The following is a 6227-nucleotide window of genomic DNA, read 5'->3' as shown; positions in this document are numbered from 1 at the left end:
CTTGCGAACACATATACTTGCGTGTATTATTAGCGCGTGTTTAGCGACTAACAAGTTTTTGGCGCCGATGTCGGGGGACTGTAGTGTGAATTTTTAGTTTATGTATTTTTCATCAGTGGTCGTTAAAGTCCATTAACTCGGACATTGTTACTTATTTGTTTCCTTGTCTTATTTCAGGTACTCTAGCGAGGGTGTATGCATACGCGTTCGCGTACTCGTAAGAGAACATTGGATAAAGTCGAGGAAGAAGTTGTGGTGGTTCGAAAGGAAGTTTTTGAAGAAGAAAAGAAGGTAGAAGAAGAAGAGAAAGTCGAGGAGCCAGTTTTAGTAGAGATGGGCGATCAAGCAGAAAATCCTAAGGCTTTGATGGACTATTCTCAGCCTAAGATCAATGACATTCAGTCAAGCATCATCAGGCTAGCCATCAGGGCTAACTATTTTGAGATCAAGTCAAGCACGATTCAGATGATACAGAATTCAGTTCAGTTTGGGGGTTCTCCTACTGAAGACCCCAACATGCAAATCAGGGATTTCATCGAGATATGCGACACATTCAAGTTTAATGATGTGACTGAAGATTCTATCAAGTTGCGACTCTTCTCATTCTCTCTGAGGGACAAAGCTAAGTGTTGGTTACATTCTCTACCAGTAGGGTCTATCACCACTTGATAAGATCTTGCTCAAAAATTTCTCACTAAATTCTTCCATATGGCGAAGACTGCTGCAATCAGGAATGCTCTTACTCAGTTTGCTCAGCAAAATAAAGAATCTCTGTGTGAGGCTTGGGATCGATATAAGGAGATGCTAAGGAAGTGCCCGCACCATGGCATGCATGATTGGATGATTATTAACTGTTTCTACAATGGATTGGGTGCTACTTCTAGACCCATGCTTGATGCATCATCAGGAGGAGCCTTGTGGGCTAAAAGTTACGATGAAGCTTATGAACTTATTGAACTGATGGCTGCTAATGAGTACCAGAATCCTTCCCAGAGACTGACTCAGGGAAAAGTAGCAGGAATTCTGGAGTTGGATGCAGCAACTGTTATAGCTGCCCAACTTAAGGCTTTGACGATGAAGGTGGACACTTTGGCTAATCATGGGGTTAATCAAATCGCTAGTGTCTGTGAGCTTTGTGCTGGTGCCCATGAGACTGATCAGTGCATAATTTCTAGTGAATCAGCTCAGTACGTGAGCAACTTTCAGCGTTCGCAGCAACCTGTGTCAGCCACTTATCATTCCAACAACCGCAATCATCCTAATTTCAGTTGGAGCAATGCTCAAAATGCGGTACAACAATATTATCAGCAGTATCCAGCTAAGCAGTACAACCCCCCTGGTTTTCAGCAACCGCAATATACACCGAGACAACAACTTCAGCTGCAACAAGCTAATGAAAAATCTGAATTAGAGGAGTTGAAGCTAATGTGCAAGAGTCAAGCTGTTTCTATCGAGACCTTGGAAAATCAAATTAGGAAAATTGCCAATGCCTTTCTAAATCGTCAACCTGGTACTCTACCAAGTGACACTGAAGTGCCAAGAAGGAACGAAGCCAAGGAGCAGGTAAAGGCAATCACTTTGAGATCTGGAAAGGTTGCGAATCCCAAACAAACTCAAGCGTTGACTGAAGAAGCTGAGGATGAGAAAGAAGTAGAGCAGCAGGAAGTAGAAGTGGAACCGAGGAAGATTACTATTGAGCACACTCCTCTTGAGGGTAATACAGGGGAGAAACAGATCTACCCTCCACCGCCTTTTCCTAAGCGGCTGCAGAAGAAAAAGCTAGACAAGCAATTTGAGAAGTTTCTGGAGGTGTTCAAGAAACTTCACATCAACATACCTTTCGTTGAGGCTCTTGAGCAGATGCCTAGTTATGCAAAGTTTATGAAAGGTATTCTCTCTCGGAAAGTGAAGCTAGATGATTTAGAGACCGTCGCTCTCACGGAGGAATGCAGTGTTGTGCTGCAACAGAAGTTGCCTCCAAAGCTTAAAGATCCAGGAAGCTTCACTATTCAGTGTACTATTGGAAAAGTGTCTTTTGACAGATGCTTATGTGACTTGGGAGCTAGCATCAATCTGATGCCTTTGTCAATCTTCAAGCAGTTAGACGTACCTGATCCAAAACAGACTTATATGACCTTGCAGTTGGCCGACCGTTCTATTACATATCCGCGAGGTATTGTGGAGAATGTCTTGGTCAAGGTTGATAAACTCATTTTCCCTGCTTATTTCGTTATTCTTGATTTCGAGGAGGATAAGAAGATTCCCATAATCATGGGAAGACCTTTCTTGTCGACTGGCCGAACCTTGATAGATGTGCAGAAGGATGAGCTCACACTGCGAGTGCTGGATCAGGATGTAACTTTTAATGTGTTCAATGCTATGAAATTTCCTACGAAAAATTAGGAGTGCTTAAAGGTGGAGTTGATTGATTCCGTGGTTACTTCAGAACTTGATCAATTGCTAAGGTCCGATGCCTTAGAAAAAGCCTTATTGGGAAATTCAGATAGTGAAGATGATGAAGGTGAAGAACAATTACAATATTTGAATGCTTCTCCTTGGAAGAGAAAGATTGATATGCCTTTTGAATCTCTTGAAATGGAGGAATTGAACAAAGCTCCTAAACGCCTCAAGCCATCTATTGAGGAAGCTCCCACTCTTGAGCTTAAGCCTCTACTGAGCATTTGAGGTATGCATTTTTAGGTGATGCATCTACTTTGCCTGTTATTATTACATCTGACATTTCAGGTAGTGACGAGGAAAAGCTCCTGAGGCTTCTAAGAGAGTTCAAATCGGCAATTGGTTGGACTATAATCAAGGGAATCAGCCATTCTTATTGCATACATAAAATTCTGCTTAAGGAAGGTAGCAAGCCTACGGTCGAGCAACAAAGAAGACTTAATCCGATCATGAAGGAAGTAGTGAAGAGAGAAATTCTTAAGTGGCTAGATGCAGGGATCATCTATCCTATTTTTTGACTGTTCATGGGTAAGCCCGGTTCAATATGTGCCAAAGAAAGGTGGAATTACTGTGGTAGCAAATGAGAAGAATGAGCTTATTCCTACAAGAACAGTCATGGGGTGGAGAGTTTGCATGGACTATAGGAAGCTGAACAAGGCCACTAGGAAGGATCATTTTCCTTTGTCTTTCATCGACAAAATGTTTGATAGATTGGCTGGTCATGAGTACATACTGTCTCCTTGATGGCTATTCGAGTTACAATCAGATTTGTATAGCTCCAGAAGATCAGGGGAAGACTACCTTCACTTGTCCATTTGGTACTTTCGCCTTCAGACGAGTTTCGTTTGGTCTGTGTGATATACCAGCCACATTTCAGAGATTTATGATGGCCATTTTTTCTGATATGATTGGCCAGAATGTGAAGGTGTTCATGGATGACTTCTCTGTATTTGGCGATTCTTTTGATGAATGCTTGCAAAATCTTGGACACGTTCTCAAGAGGTGTGTTGAGACCAATTTGATTCTCAATTGGGAGAAATGTCACTTTAGAGTGCGACAGGTCATTATTCTTGGGCACAAGGTTTCTAGTAAGGGTCGTGAGGTGGATAAAACCAAGGTGGGGTTATTGAAAATCTTCCTCCACCTATTTCTGTTAAGGGAATTCACAATTTTCTTGGTCATGCGGGTTTCTATAGGCGTTTCATCAAAGACTTCTCTAAGATTTAGAAGCCATTGTGCAGTTTTCTAGAGAAAGACGTCCCTTTCAAGTTTGATGAAGAGTGCCTTGCAGCTTTTGAAACATTGAAGAAGAGTTTAATCACGGCACCTGTCATAACTGCGCCTGATTGGAATGAACCTTTTGAGATGATGTGCGATGCAAGTGATTATGCAGTTGGAGCAGTTCTTGGGCAGAGGAAGAACAACGTGTTTCATGTGGTCTACTACACTAGCAAGACCCTAATTGGTGCTCAACTGAATTACACTACTACGGAGAAAGAACTTTTGGCTATTGTCTATGGTTTTTGAGAAATTTTGATCTTATCTAATTGGTACTAAGGTGATAGTTTTCACTGATCACGCTGCAATTCGTTATCTCGTCTCAAAGAAGGACTCGAAGCCTAGATTGATTAGATGGGTTCTTTTGCTTCAAGAATTTGAACTAGAGATCAAGGACAGAAAGAGGACTAAAATTCAAGTCGTTGATCATCTTTCACGTTTATAGAATCCTAATGCTACTTCATTGGATAAGATTCAAACTGGATAAGAACTTTTTCTAGCATTAGGATTTAGAACTTGCCATGCTAGCATATTCTCATGTATTTATATGCATGATTCGTAGGTAATTTTAACAATCTTACTTGCCCTATGTAATCAAGATAGATAACTTGTGCTTAAACCGTTATGTTGTCAAATTCTATAGATATATAGGGTCTCAGTATAACTGGTGTCTATTCAGCTTCTATCTCTTTTGTGGATGTCTGGTAGTATGGTACTCGTGCAACAAAAGTTGGCGTTTATCGGTTTCATGTTATCTGATTGGTGTCATCACCATTACATGCTAAGGTTAAGAATAATAAGGCTACTGAATGAAGTATTTATTGAAGTTAGAATTCCATGTTTATCATATATATTAATTCAATCATCTTTAATCTCTTAGTTATAATTGTTAGTTTAATTCTTAGTTATAAACAACCTCAATTTGTTATCGTCTTAGCATTGAATAATAACCATACATTGTTGCTTAAGTGTATAAAATAATTAGTTAACCAAGCCCGTCTCTGTGAGAATGAACTAGAAAAGATTTTATATTACTTGCGAACGCATATACTTGTGTGTATTATTAGCGCGTGTTTAGCGACTAACAAGTTTTTGACGCCGCTACCGGGGGACTGCAGTGTTAATTTTTAGTTTATGTATTTTCCATCAGTGGTCGTTAAAGTTCCTTGACTCGGACATTGTTACTTATTTGTTTCCTTGTCTTATTTCAGGTACTCTAGCGAGGGTGTATGCATACGCGTTCGCGTACTCTTAAGAGAACACTGGATAAAGCCAAGGAAGAAGTTGTGGTGGTTCGAAAGAAAGTTTTTGAAGAAGAAAAGAAGGTAGAAGAAGAAGAAGAGAAAGTCGAGGAACCAGTTTAGTAGAGTTGGGCGATCAAGAAGAAAATCCTAAGGATTTGATGGACTATTCTCAGCCTAAGATCAATGACATTCAGTCAAGCATCATCAGGCCAGCCATCAGGGCTAACTATTTTGAGATCAAGTCAAGCACGATTCAGATGATACAGAATTCAGTTCAGTTTGGGGGTTCTCCTACTGAAGACCCCAACATGCACATCAGGGATTTCATCGAGATCTGCGACAGATTCAAGTTTAATGATGTGACTGAAGATGCTATCAAGTTGAGACTCTTCTCATTCTCTCTGAGGGACAAAGCTAAGTGCTGGTTACATTCTCTACCAGCAGGGTCTATCACCACTTCAGAAGATCTTGCTCAAAATATTTTCACTACATTCTTCCCTATGGCGAAGACTGTTGCAATCAGGAATGCTCTTACTCAGTTTGCTCCGCAAACTGTAGAATCTCTGTGTGAGGCTTGGATCGATATAATGAGATGCTAAGGAAGTGCCCACACAATGGCATGCCTGATTGGATGATTATTAACTGTTTCTACAATGGATTGGGTGCTACTTCTAGACCCATGCTTGATGCAGCATCAGGAGGGGCCTTGTGGGCTAAAAGCTACAATGAAGTTATGAACCTATTGAACTGATGGCTGCTAATGAGTACCAGAATCCTTCCCAGAGACTGACTCAGGGAAAAATAACATGAATTCTGGAGTTGGATGCAGCAACTGCTATAGCTGCCCAACTTAAGGCTTTGACGATGAAGGTGGACACATTGGCTAATCATGGGGTTAATTAAATCGCTAGTGTCTGTGAGCTTTGTGCTGGTGCCCATGAGACTGATTAGTGCATAATTTCTAGTGAACCCGCTCAGTTCATGAGCAACTTTCAGCGTTCGCAGCAACCTGTGCCAGCCACTTATCATTCCAACAACCGCAATCATCTTAATTCCAGTTGGAGCAACGCTCAAAATGCAATTCAACAGCCTTATCAGCATTATCCAGCTAAACAGCATAACCCCCCTGGTTTTCAGCAACCGTAATATGCACCAAGACAGCAACTTCAGCTGCAACAAGGTAATTTAGAGGAGTTGAAGCTAATGTGCAAGAGTCAAGCTGTTTCTATCAAGACCTTAGAAAATCAA

At 40.9% G+C, this 6227-nt stretch overlaps 1 non-coding gene across 1 annotated transcript; it reads right to left on the bottom strand.

Moving 5' to 3' along the window:
* Positions 1-723: 723 nt before the first annotated feature.
* Positions 724-830, bottom strand: LOC141670141 (small nucleolar RNA R71). Its single transcript, XR_012554384.1, has one exon. It is a non-coding gene; the product is annotated as a small nucleolar RNA R71 (small nucleolar RNA).
* Between the last annotated feature and the right edge of the window lie 5397 nt (positions 831-6227).

Source organism: Apium graveolens, chromosome 6 (genome assembly GCF_009905375.1).
Source record: "Apium graveolens cultivar Ventura chromosome 6, ASM990537v1, whole genome shotgun sequence".
In the NCBI taxonomy this organism is placed as follows: domain Eukaryota; kingdom Viridiplantae; phylum Streptophyta; class Magnoliopsida; order Apiales; family Apiaceae; genus Apium; species Apium graveolens.
Note: the sequence above shows the minus strand (reverse complement) of the source record. Positions and strands in the feature narration are given on the sequence as shown.